We start from the raw sequence: 14,024 nt of genomic DNA on the forward strand, positions 1-14,024 counted from the left end.
AACTGTCTTCTGTTAGTTTATTTGCATGACAAGAAGTAGTACAATATGGTAAAAAGGGTCTTCATCTATCACAGTACTACATGAATCCAATTTGCCCAAATGGGCTTGCATATAAGTAGGTTCCCTTACTTACTACCATATACAAACACTCCTCTACTGTACTTACGAAATTTCAACTTACAAACTTCAGGAGATGCGAACAACTGTGATTGTAAATTAATAATGTAATTTACTGTATTATCATAATTTGCTTAATGTATTTAATGTATACAGACTTTACATTATCATTCGTATTTATAAAATACTCTATAAAATGCAGTACAGTACTAGTATTGTGTTTTAGTATGAAAAAACATAAATACTGTATGTATTGACTCTAAGTATATCAAGCTGGACTTATGAACAAATCAAGATACGATTAGCCATTCAGAATGTAACTCGTTTGTAAGTAGAGGAGCAGATTTCCACTCAAATGCATCCTAGGCAGTCTTGAAATTTAAAATGGGAATCAACCATCAAAGTTTGTACAAGAGTCTGCGCTTCCTCATCCTGTATGCAGGTTTCAACTAAGTAAAATAGCTTAAGAAACTATGACAGCTAGACAGGAAGAAACCAAATGGATTGGGTGTAGAGCAAATGCATAACAGCACAAGAAATCTAAAACCTGATAATAGGAGGAAAGAAAGTGTCAGTGAACCAAAATTTCTCCAAATAAACCTAGCACTTTTGAACAAGTTTCAACTGAGACAACTTAGTACCATTAGATAAGTCTTAGTAATGAAACAGGGAAATATAAGCTCTATGTTACCGTATGTATATGGCACCTAAGCACACAAAAAATATCAGAAAAAGGCCCTAAAAAAACATTAACAAGAAAACTGCCCAACAAATGTTCAATTGAATTGGTGAAAAAAAAGGGGCATAGATTCCACATGAAACATCATGAAAGGGTAACTTTCTTGTGGAAGTTTATTTGCATGACAACCACCAAGTGGTAAAAAAGGGTAAAAGGAGTGTTAATCTATTACTACAGCAATCCTACTGAACAAATTAATCTGCATTAAGTAGGTTCCCTTACTTCTCGCCATAAACCACCACGCTAAAGGACGTCCTGAATGTTTGTTAACTTGACTGAAGGATAAAAGTCCACCGAGTAGACTCACAAGCAAAGAGTCATTCTGACTTAGTTTTGGATGTGTTTAGGCCTAGTTTAAGTCATAAAATACACTCAATGAAATCCAGGAGATTGTGGATTTTAATGCAAGTTTCACCTCAAATGCATCCTAGGCAATGTCTTGGAATTAACAATAAGAATCAACCATCAATGTTGATAGCATCCCACAGAAACCAGTAACCTAGGCCAAGCCTAATCTACCACCTAAAGACTTGGGAGACAAGAACTAGGCCTACATAAGTTAATAAGCTACAAGATTTTTAAGTACACAACACCCAGCTAGGAAGTTACCCAAGAAGTTGAAGATGCAAAAAGAAAAAAAGACCAACACTTATAAAACTTGAAGGCATTACATCAAAAGAAGTTATGAAATAAAAGAGCAACTTATTCAATAAAAACTCTAACGTACAAATAAGAACTGATTTATGACTGACTACAATTAATATATCTAATTTCAACAAGAATGAGTTTGAAGTTAAGTACACCACCCTCTACAAATCATACACTAACGGAATTAAGTCAATAGCTTCAATGTTTAGTATTACTAATAAGAATAGCTGAACCAAACCACTGAGTTGACATTAACTCTCACTATATTAGCCTTCACTTAATATGTTGCAACTCCTTCAAAACACAATACCTGGATTAATAGAAAATGAAGATTTGACACTTGTTTTTGATACTTGATACACACTGTTGGACTCAAAGTTTGAGAACCACTAAAGTTACGTTTGATTTTGAGAGCTGAATGCAGGACAAAACTTAACTCGGCATATTGAAACTTTTTAAAAGTGCAAAATTTACTATAAATCCTTTCTATTCTGATAAGATATGAAATTTTAAACTTGGGTCCTAACCCAAATTCAATACTGTAGTCAGTTGCCAAATAACCATGGAATGAATTTTGTATTTCTGTTACATCTAGTACAGCACATCTGTTGAATTTAATGAACATGAAAGTAGAAAGGGCCCATTGGTGTAACTGTCTCAACGCTTTGGAACCCTGATTTCAACCCTTCTCTGGGTAATGTCAAAATAATTTCTAGTTAATGCATAATTCTACATAAAACCTTTTATGCTATACACATTCTTATGTTCAACTCCACAAACAACATTAGTAGTAGGCCCTGCAGTTGTTCCTAGTCTGGAGAGTTTTCAGAGGAAACTGTATCCACTAGATTAAGGTTGAAAAACTTCAGTCTTGAAAATAAAAACATCTTGAGATATTTTTGTCCATTGGTTCTTCATGGATGGAGATCTGTAATACAAAAATAAGGCTTTCAAAATGTTCAACACCTTCCCTTTGTGCATTCAAATCTCAAAGATGAAGTTTAATTAAGCATAGATTTCACTTTAATACTATTCTTCACACTAGGCAACCATTCACATGGAAATAGAAAGGCCATTCACTTTATCATGGAAACTTGCAAAGCAAGAGCAATTTTGATTAAATTTAGAACCCATATAAATGATGAGATGAATGTACACAAACATAACTATAAATTTGTTTTTTTTTATGAATGATCTATTCTTTCTGCATTTCCCTTTATCTTCAATTACTTCTTTCTACTGAACACCATAATATTCTTTGGAAGCCTGAATTTCAAGTCAATGGCACCTGTGGGCTTGTTCCATGTGAATACAGTTCATCTTCTGAATTAATAATAATAATAATAATAATAATAAAATATAAATAAATAATAATAATAATAATTAATATAAACACACTAATAATATAATATAATAATAATAATGAAAGATATGGCAATGGTACACACCACTCTTAACAAAACAACAACTCAAACTAACAAGAATGAAAACTATTCAGCAATTTTACAGAAGCATGAACAGAAGAAAGTGCTGGTCAGTGCATCATATCAGCACCTCAACAGAAACAGGACTCTGATACTTTGCAGAGCAAGTAAATACAAGCCGATGTCTCCAAGTGTTATGAGATTCTTCGAACACTGGAAAGTGATTTAAAGTATTGCAAGAGTACATCGGAAATCAAAAAAAAAGGTTGCATTATCTGTAGCCTAGGGTTACATAGCTTGGCAACTGTCTGTTCCTTGAACTTTGGAGTCATAACCTATCTTCCATTTGCCTTTTGTTATCGGCATTTATTCTTAGACCTGTCCAGAAAGAAGGTTTGAAATCACCATACCAATGCTCTTGACAATTTTTTTTTGCTAAAATTAACAGAATGTATTTGTTATTTATATTAGTTTATTCTCTGACTGGGTCATATTGCCAAGTTACCCTTGTGTAAAATTAGGCATTTTTAGATAACCGGTGGGGGGGGGTCGGTTAAAATCAGGAAAATAATAATTCAGGTTTTGAATATATGACAGTAATTAAATGAAAATTCCTTTAGTACATTTTTAAACTGAATTTTCAGTTAAGAATCAACCTTCTCTAAAGCACATTAAGGTAAAGTTGGATCATTGCACAACTTTGGCGCCTTAGGTGTAGATAGATGAAAAAACAAGATTTGTTTTAGGCTTAGTTAGTGTAATTATGGTCACAGCACCCACAAACTTTTCTTGTTGTGCAGTGTCCAAAAACAAATAGTAATAGTTCCAAGTTTCATTTTCTGAGTTTTTGTCTTGAAAGGTCTCTGAATTAGTATCAATTTATGCTATATTTGTTTGCCACTTTTCATACAAATATGGCAATAAGAGATTTCTCTGTTTCTTTCCATAAATTGGTGTTGATGTTTTTTGAGGGACAAACTCAATTCTTGAAAACTATTTTTGAGAACGTGCACAGTATATTTGCTAAATTTTTAGGGTGAGAGAATTTTGTAACAGTTTAATAACTGAATTTCTGCAATGATCGGGGAATTCCAAAACTATGAGGCAAATAAAACATCGACCATTTACCACATAAAAATAAATATTAAAATTTTTCTTTATGACACACGGTAAATTATTTTACACAATCCAACGCTGTTTATGGTATCACTTTGAAGCTGAAAACTTGCAAAAATGGAAAATAACCAAATTAAAAACTGAGAAATGACATTTTTATAATAAAATAAAGTTTTATATATACTTACCAAGTAATTAAAATGCTTTAGTCTCCCTTGCACACGGCAGCTTATAAAATTTAAAAATTCGCAGGTAATGCTCCAAAGTTTAGTGCCGGTGACCGGTTCCGCCCACTAACAGGAATATCAAGAACTACTGTACTAGCAAACGAGCTCATTCCATTTCTGCCATACGTCCATCTGAGGGGAGGAAGGAGGGCTCTGGTCATTTAATTACTTGGTATACATAAAACTTTATTATAAAAATGTTATTTTTATATATAACTTACTGAAGGCAAAAAACGGAAGTTACTTCAAGTTTAACCTATGCACAAAATGGCAGAAAAAATATCATTGATGAGGACTGCTCCAAGCTATGACAATTTTAGACAAAATTTTTAGATGGCAACAGGTTTTCATAATTACTGCTGTAAATTTAACTCAAAAACAGACCCGCCAAAAAGTTTTTAACATGTGTAACTGGAGGAAAACCTCCCAGTTGCACAATGAAACAATTGTTAGGAGATGGTGGAAAGTAAGACGGAAGACAGAACAAACATACAGTAAAACCCCCATATTCGCGTTCTCATGATTCGCGGACTCACACATTCGCGGGTTTCTCTGTGGAACATATCTAGCCATTATTCACAGAAAATTTGCCCATTCGCGATTTTTTCACAGAAATATTCACTACTGTATTTTCAAATAATTTTCATGAATACATGCACTTTTTGTGATAAAACTATTAAAATACTCAGGTATATGCATTTTTACATAGTTTTTCTCTGTTTAAACTATCAAAATGGGCAGTTCTATGTGTTTTTAGAGGGGTTTCAAGTATTTGTGGATTTTAGCTTTTTACGGGGGTTTGGGACGCATTCTCCGTGAACACGGGGGGTTCACTGTACATTAAGAGGAATGAAAGGGGTCCCGGCTAGGGGTTGAAGGGAAGCTGTAAAGAAACTTAAGTAATCCTACAATGCACCGTGTGAGGTGCACTGACAACAGTGCCACCCTACATCGGCTGACTACAGTGCAAAGCACATCAAAATTACACCCTCAAAGTCCTATCTTAAAATAATGCACCTGTTTAAGAAGCAAAAGCATCATGCACAAGAACACATGGTCATCATCATTTAACCCCTTGTGGATGGTAACATACATTTTTATTTAGAACAGTTCTCAAGGATTGGAAGAACTCTCTACATTGTATGTTTGCATTTACTGTATAAAAGTACTGAAGACATTTGCTTCCTTGATGAAAGAGATATATGATTTCTTATGTTATTTGCTAAGAGAGAGTCTATGCATTTTGATTTAAGGATCTTTTGTGGTTATTGTAAAATGAGCATTGTAAGATATTGTAAAAAAAATAACTTTAAATAAAATTGCCTAGTGGCAAGATCATTAGGGTAAGCACTGTATTAAGACTAAGGAGGATTTGAAGGCCATCAAAATCTAAATAAAAGGAAAAAGATAGGATTATTCTTTTTCTATGAACATGTACGTTTAGTTTCCCGTTAGCTGACTGGTTAGGCAGGGTTGCGCTGTCACATAGAATTGGACTGTCCGATGTGCATAATATTCAAATATAAATTATTAGTATAAGGCTTCAGCTGATTGCTGTAGCAATCTAGTTACTTACTACAGACTCGTTGGAAGTAACACGCTCCTTTGAAAGGCTGCACAGGTCCGACAAATCCACAACATGGAGTTATTGGTGAGAAGTACTGCACCATTTCTAAATGCAACTTTCTCATTTCTGAAAGCAAAAATAGTATTAAACTGAAGTTCGCCAAACATATTTCACCAAACCAGAAAAAATAATGACACTTAATTCATATACAGGCCCATAAAACTACTAGTACAAGCTCTCTATAACTGCCTGAATGTCAGTAAGGACAGAATGCGAAGTGAATGTGAACAGGTATTAAACAAAGACAAATTGAGATTTCAGGAAAAACCTTCCCAGCAAAGAGAGACTATGTTGGATTTGTACGGGTCTACTGATATACCAAAGAGGGGTGGGGTGTCTCCTTCACAACGTTCAACCTAATTCACAAGCATACTTACAGTAGGGGAGTCTATTTCACATTTCACCTAATTCATACAAATATACTTACTAAATTCACAAACGTAATCACAAATAAATAATGGTATTTACAACTGAATGCTACAAAAGATTCAACTCTTACCAGCAAAGTTTAAATCATTTTAAATTTTTTGAACAGAGAAACATAGCAAGGATCAAACTGTGTTAAAACTAGGTAAAAACATTATTTTTTTAAAAAATAAACTTGGGTACTTTCATTTAATAAACATTTTTTTTTAATAAGTCAGAATATAACACACCTATTCAACATCCCCACTTGCTTTGTTAAACAAAGGGAACTGGAGTGAGAAATGTGTCTACAGTGAACATTATATGGCAGCATAGAGATCTGAGTACAGTACATATGACAAACATTGCTGAATATGCATAATCAACATTAAATTATATAAATTTCAGAAAAGGGTACTGGAATACATCTCCAAACAGCAGCAGCTAGATGAGACTATGAACATTATATGAAGGTTATGTGGCATAAAAACCCCAAGACTGTTGTGGACGACAGTACAGAGGGGCTATGTGGCATTAAGAACCCAAGACTGCTGCGGACAACATGGTACAGAGGTTATGTGGCATCAAGGACCCAAGAATGAACTACCCAGCACAGGGGCTGTGTGGCATCAAGAACCTAAGACTGTTGTGAACAACTTGTACAGAGGTAATGTGGCATCAAGAACCCCAGAATGTTGTGGACCACATGATACAGAGGGGCTGTGAGGTATCAAGAACCCATGACTGTTGTGGACAACACAGTACAGAGGCTATGTGGCAACAAGGGACCTGACGTCCCAAATCTTACAATACACCTACAGAGTTTCTCAAGGGCAAGAACGATCTGCACTACTGCTGGTAAGCTACAGAATCCTTGAGGCTTGGATACTGGCCAATTATCAGAAGGGAATTCAAGTCACTATGATTACGCGAGTAAATGTAATTCAAAATGCCATTTGGGGATGTTAGGGCACCCTCAGCGCTTGGTAGCAGTGTGATTCACCAACGTATCACAGCCTAACCTTCCCACTAATGGGCAACATACCACAGCCTATCCTTTCCACTAATGGGCAACGTGCACTAGGACTGGCGTCGCAGCATCTAAGTTATTGACAGCATTATAAAATTAAATAGGAAACCAAAACAACTTAACCTAAAAAAAAAAAGCCTGTGGATAAACATATCAATTAAATGGAGACATCTGAAACATGGCACTGAAAGTTTGCTGTAGCTAACCTAACCTACGGTACATCTGGAATAGCCGAGCCACCTAGGTCCTAACCTTCCCACTAACGGGCACCGTGTCGGCTCGACTGAATTATGAGCGTAGAACACTGAAGAGAACACGAAGCAGATCCTTGGACTGCAGCCAATGGCTCTGTAAGGATTGACTCAACGCAAAGGACACACCATGACTCACCACTCTTTAGCTACTCATGAAAACCGGAGTCAAATGCTCTGGAGGGCATGACTCAAGCGATAGCAAGGACTAACCATGACTCACCATGCTATTTACTCATGAAAACCCGAGTGAAAAGGCTCTGAAGGGCATGACTCATCAAGCAACACTAAGGACTCACCATGACTCACCACTCTTTAGCTACTCATGAAGACTACTGTCAAGAGGCTCTGGGGTTCACAACCAAACACCAAGACTCGCAATGACTCACGACACTTACGCACGAGAATCGAGTCAAAAAGGTTACCTGGAGGGCATGACTCACCAAGCAACACCAAGGACTCCCTATGACTCACTAGAGTAAAAGCTTTGCTCATGAAAACCTGATTGAGGGCATGACTGGAGAAATACCAAGGAATCACCTTGACTCACAAAACTTTTTTCTCATGAAAACTCGAGTGAAAAGGCCCTGCAACACAAAGGACTCACGACACTTCACACGATGAATCACGACTCACCACACTGTCTGCTCGTCGAGAATCGGGTGAAAAAGCAAAAAGCTTGGGAGGTCATGACCCAGCAACACAAAGGACTCACCATGACTCGAACAGACTCCAGTCAAAAGTTAGATGCCACTTAGAAATGCACATGGCTTCTAGCCCACTGGGTACTGACGGCAGTGCCAGTGGTTATTATGGTAGCTAATCAGCTATTTAAATATATGACTTTAAATATTAAATGAAGACTTATTAATAATGTATCCCGTAACCGTAGTTGAAGTCTCCACGTTTGCGTAAGTAACGCAACAATTGGTAACATGTTAACAACTAGGAGACACTGGCAAGTCACACAATACCAAATCGACCATCATATAACCCCAAATTTCATGTTTCAATTTCAAATTAGAAAAAGACATATTTTAAACCTTGGAATTTCCAATAGTTCTAGAAATAATATCAAGCTAATAAAATTGCTTATATATGCTTGTGTGTGTGTGTGTGTGTGTGTATGTGTAGCATATATATATATATATATATATATATATATATATATATATATATATATATATATATATATATATATATATATATATATATATATATTACACATTTCTCAATCACTTTACACGTATCCCTTTACAAAGTGTGATCTTCAGTAAAACTGGGAAACCCAGGAATCCTGAGTCAGGATTCACGCTACTTCTTGTAACATTTCACAGACGACACAACATATAACATAATGAGCATCGGATTATGGGGCGCAATAAGACCTAGTTTAAATGGTATTCGATACTAAACGCGAGAATAAAATAATACGATGCTTATACGTAGCAACATTGAGCAATTCCTGAGAGATCTGAACGCGTCCATCCTACAGATTTCAAGCAGTCATTACCTACTTTGTTTTCCTTCTACCCGAATTTTTTTTAATGTCTGGCTTCATTATCCGATAATAATTAAACATATTTTGCATGATTGTGATTAAAAGGTTTGGTGAAGGGCCGAATTTTGTGGAAAACAACGACCACCGTCCCCCCGGCAACCATAGTTGGCTATTCGATTCTAACGAAATGAAATAAAAGATAAAAAAAAAAAAATTCTAACGAAATGACTGGTATCACAACAAGACCTGATATTTAGCAATAGGTTACGGAAATGAAAAAAGAATACGATGTATTCTGCATAATTAGTCTATGATCAAGTGAGTTGAAGATCTGAATTTGGTGGAAAACAACCTTCCCCCGATCCCCCCAAGACTGTCGGCGATTCACTGTGAATATAATGACAAGTTTAACAGTACAACACCACCTCATATGTTGCAATAGGTTACGTAATCGGGAAAAAGTAGTTATATGAATATGCGGTTAACCTAAATCAAATACAGTAAAGACTTAACGAAATAAATGAACGTATCTACCAATACGAAATGAAATTACATAAAAACTAAATACCTTCGCTACCTGTCAAGTAGCTACTTAAGTAGGCTACGGGAGGTGAACTTCGTTGGCAGGTTAATTGAAGTCAGAATTTTCTTTATGTGGTAGAATAAAATAAATATGAAACGTATACGAGACCAAATATTGTCCCAAAACAATGTTTAAAATTTTGACAAACCGAAACAGTCTTTTGAGTTTTCCGCGAGAGAGAGAGAGAGAGAGAGAGAGAGAGAGAGAGAGAGAGAGAGAGAGAGAGAGAGAGAGAGAGAGAGAGAGAGAGAGAGCGGTGGTGGGGGGGGAGAGATCTAATGAACTAACAGGTGGGCGTGGCAATGTCTTCGAGCTGTCAATCCTAAAACGGTCTGTGAAAGACTAAATTGGATAAGCTTTCTCTTGTTTTCTGATAAATTAACGATAAGCAGGCAGTGTTGTATGGATGCAAAAAAAAAAAAAAAAAAAAATTAAGAAGAAGGCGCACATGAGAGTAAATATCCCACATCTATCAAATAGCGTCCACAGAGAAAATGGCGCAAAAATCGGCGCAAAAAATCGGCGCAATTTAAGTGTGTCCTTTCCTGCTTTTGACAACCTTGTTTGAAAAGCGTCGTATTACGACAAAACCCTTCGATTAATCACTTTTAAAAACTGTCCCGAACTTGAATTAAAGACCATACCTTTAAATGAATTAACAAATAATAGGCGAGTCTCGCCGAAAACTGTCGTCCACAACTCGGTAAGAAAGCAAATCACCTGTGACCACGGTTGTTCCCCTAATTTAAGCAGAACGTTGCAAATTCGTGATGAACATTCAGCAGTTAATTAGTCTATTCATCCTGGTCACCATAATTCCAGACTAATAGATGAATTAAGTTACGAATTGGCCATATTCATTCCGCAAATATTTGGCCGTTGATTACCAGTGTCGCCCAAATTTAGAAACTGCAAATAAACCTCAATTTTTCGTGGATTTCCACCACTAGAATTTCGTTTTTATTCCTAAATAATTGGAGCTGGAATTGGAATATAGAATTTAGGCTACAGGCCATGAGATAGGACCTATAAGGACATTCAGATCTTTGGATAATGTTGAAGCAATTGTCAGATGACGGAACGTAAGATGGAAGAGAGATTATGAACAGAGGTACAGTCAAGGGAATGAAAGGGGTTGCAGCTAGGGGTAGAAAGGACGCTGCACAGAACTTTAAGCAGTGCCTACGGTGCGCCACGTGAGGTACACTAACGGCACTACCCCCATACGATTATTCTTGAGTAATTTTAATTAAACTGCACCTATCATACTCTTCAATTTAAGGATTCGGAGCAAAATAAACCGAGATAGTTGGACATTAGCCAAGACAGAAAGTCTAAGACCTGGTCTGCGTTGGTTCACTGAGCTCAGATATCCACACCAGGCCTCCGAATCCCTTTCAGTACCTTAGCAAACTTAAAATAAAAGTTCTGCCACAAGCCCCGAGCCACAGATACGTTCAAGAACCTTAGAATGCTCACAAATATTTGCAAAATCAGCTTTACAGGGTATACAACAGGCCTCCAGCTCCGAAGGACTTGCCGACTTACAGAAATCGTCGGCAAAGTTCTAAATTTCTAAATTCCGTGACCAAAACACCTTTCCGTAACATTTTCCAGACTTCCAGTGGTTTTTCGAACCTCCAACGCAAAAAATTTACCCTAAGAACATGAGAAAAACCAACTTACCAAAGTCCTTATTTTGTATTTCTTGAGCACCTGTATATATACACCATCACTTATCATGTTTAGACCTACACTGAGCCTTCCTTCCACCGCCAGAGAAGGAATGGCTTCAGCCAATCATAGGCCTCCACCGTACACAACGTTTCTATCGCCCTCTTTCATTGGCTGAAAGCTTCTGTTTTGGGGCAAAGTGTGTTCGTAAACGATCTTCCATTGGCTGGTGAAATGAGAACCAATTTGCAGAATGTCAGATATCTCCATCGATATCTAACGTAAATAATATATATATATATATATATATATATATATATATATATATATATATATATATATATATATATATATATATATATATATATATATATATATATATATATATATATATATATATATATATATGAATATTTTATCAAAATATAAGTATATGCATGATAAGTTAAAGGTCAGTTGATAAATGAATCACTGTACGAACGGAAAATAGAATAACAGGGAAAAGGGAGATTTAAAAACTATTTCAACGTAATCTCAATTGTATCCCAAATATATATAAATTATATATACAGTACATGTATTTAAATTTACACGTATTAACAGTGACACATACATACATACATACATACACACACGAATTGAGAGAGAGAGAGAGAGAGAGAGAGAGAGAGAGAGAGAGAGAGAGAGAGAGAGAGAGAGAGAGAGAGATGAACCTTACCACGAATTAAGAGAGAGAGAGAGAAAGGAGAATGAACCTTACGACCAATTGAGAGAGAGAGAGAGAGAGAGAGAGAGAGAGAGAGAGAGAGAGAGAGAGAGAGAGAGAGAGAGAGAGAGAGAGAGATCAGTTAATGTTGACGCTATTGGCAATAGACAAAATTAACTGGACCTTGGAACACGTTAATTATAACAAAATGCTGTTAAAATTCTCGAAGAAATACCATTTAATAAGAATTAAATTAATCAGTTTTAGTTAAAAAAGTGAATGCTTACGCCATCTTTTGGCAAAATTTGGGACTAAATTAATTTGATTAATCTAATCCAAAAAGTTAACGCGTACGCCATATATGGACAAAATTTGGAACTAATTTCATTAAATTGATTCATTTAACTTGGAGAATATTTCCTTTAAATTAACGTACTTTTAGTTCAAAATATAGCGAAAATGCGCCTTCAAAGACGGAAATTGAAATAAGTTTACACAATTCTTACCTTATTTAACCTTACAACGTGCTCTTTCAGCTTTAAAAGTTATACTTTTGTTGTTTAATAATTTAATTTTATATCGGAAGCATTTTTTCCAATTCATATGGCCTTTTTAGTTCGAAATACGGCGACTTCCTTCACCTTCACGCCGACATCTTCTACAGGATGGCGGACATCGTAACCTCCAGGGCAGCTACGCAGGAACGCAACGGAAGCTGCCCCGGGCTGGACCACCAGAAGCAGCAGGCACAATCAGGACAGCCGATGCAGGAGCTACGGAAGCGGTTTGGAAGGCAGGAGCTACAGCAATGGCCAGGAACGCCACATGAAAGCTACCAGCAGCGACAGGAATGATCAGGACGGCTGCGGCAGGAGACCAGGAAGAGCCGCCCAGAGACTGTCGTCGGGTTAACAGGAGCATAACACAGGAAACAGCAGGAGCAGATGGACCACAGATACGCCAGAGGCAGCGCCACAGCATACATGAAGGCCAGCAGTGACATTGATCGATCCACATCGGCGGGAACAGAGTCAGAACGATCCCGACAAGGAACTGTGTCATCCCAACCAGGTACTGTGGTCGATCCCGAACTTCTTCCTTGGGAGACAGCAACACTCGGGACTCCTTCATGCAAGATATCCCCTGAGATATCCAGCCAACTACTGCTGTGCCTGTGATGCTCACTGTCAACCTGAAAGAAAAAGCAAAGATGATTAGAGAGGGAGACTCCTCTCACTACAAGGGGAACTGCCCTGCGCAGTGAGATGAGGCCCCTAGAAGAGGTCGCCCGAACCCCCGCAGTCTTCGCCTGATGAGCGAGCGAAGAGGGTGAAGAAGAGAGATCTCCACCGAAGGAGAGATAAGGAAAAACCTATAGTGAGAGAGAAGGAAGGGGGGGAGGCCACCCAAGGGTGCCGTGGAAGTGGAACTTAGCGACGATGCCTGCAACATCCGGCCCCCACCAACTCTCTAAGCACAGGTGGTGAAAACAACTCTCAGCACAAGTAGGAAGGAAGTAGTCATGTCCTTGTACGTGGAGGGCAGGAGCCCAAAAAGGGAAGCGAACTCTTATGTCCCGATCAATGTAGGGGAGCAAAGATATTGCGCCGCAATCTAATATCTCCGAACGTACAGGGGAACGCCTTCGGTATCTAAATAAAGGGCTACTGGAGGAGAAGCATTACCACTCGGTTACGCCCCTCTAATACGCCCTTGGCCGTCAGACCCAAGACAGCGCAGGGGAACGACGGCTTATGAAAGGTTATCACAAATCATGGGTTTGTATTAATAAAGATCAAACACACGTAATATATACACAAAAATACAGGAAGATCCCACCTGGATAAAGAAGAGCTTAACAACAGTCAGGCAAAGACATCCGAAACCACATCTGCAACGCATGACGGCCAAAAGCAAGCTGGAATGTTTACATCTGGGCAGGCAGGTATTCCCCCCGAACTGGCAGTAGTTACAGC

The 14,024-nt window shown here is 37.5% G+C and overlaps 1 long non-coding RNA gene across 6 annotated transcripts; it reads right to left on the reverse strand.

Annotated features, from left to right (window-relative positions):
- On the reverse strand, window positions 1–14,024 carry LOC136843086 (uncharacterized). 6 transcript variants are annotated; one of them, XR_010854442.1, is made up of 4 exons: window positions 13,888–14,024; window positions 5,848–5,964; window positions 4,233–4,403; window positions 1–2,432 (listed from the first exon to the last, which is right to left on the reverse strand). It is a non-coding gene; the product is annotated as an uncharacterized lncRNA (long non-coding RNA). The 6 variants fall into 6 exon arrangements; XR_010854441.1 differs by lacking the exon at window positions 13,888–14,024 and adding an exon at window positions 11,355–11,482; XR_010854443.1 differs by lacking the exon at window positions 13,888–14,024 and adding an exon at window positions 8,300–8,541.

The sequence above is a fragment of the Macrobrachium rosenbergii genome, chromosome 11 (genome assembly GCF_040412425.1).
Source record: "Macrobrachium rosenbergii isolate ZJJX-2024 chromosome 11, ASM4041242v1, whole genome shotgun sequence".
Taxonomy (NCBI): domain Eukaryota; kingdom Metazoa; phylum Arthropoda; class Malacostraca; order Decapoda; family Palaemonidae; genus Macrobrachium; species Macrobrachium rosenbergii.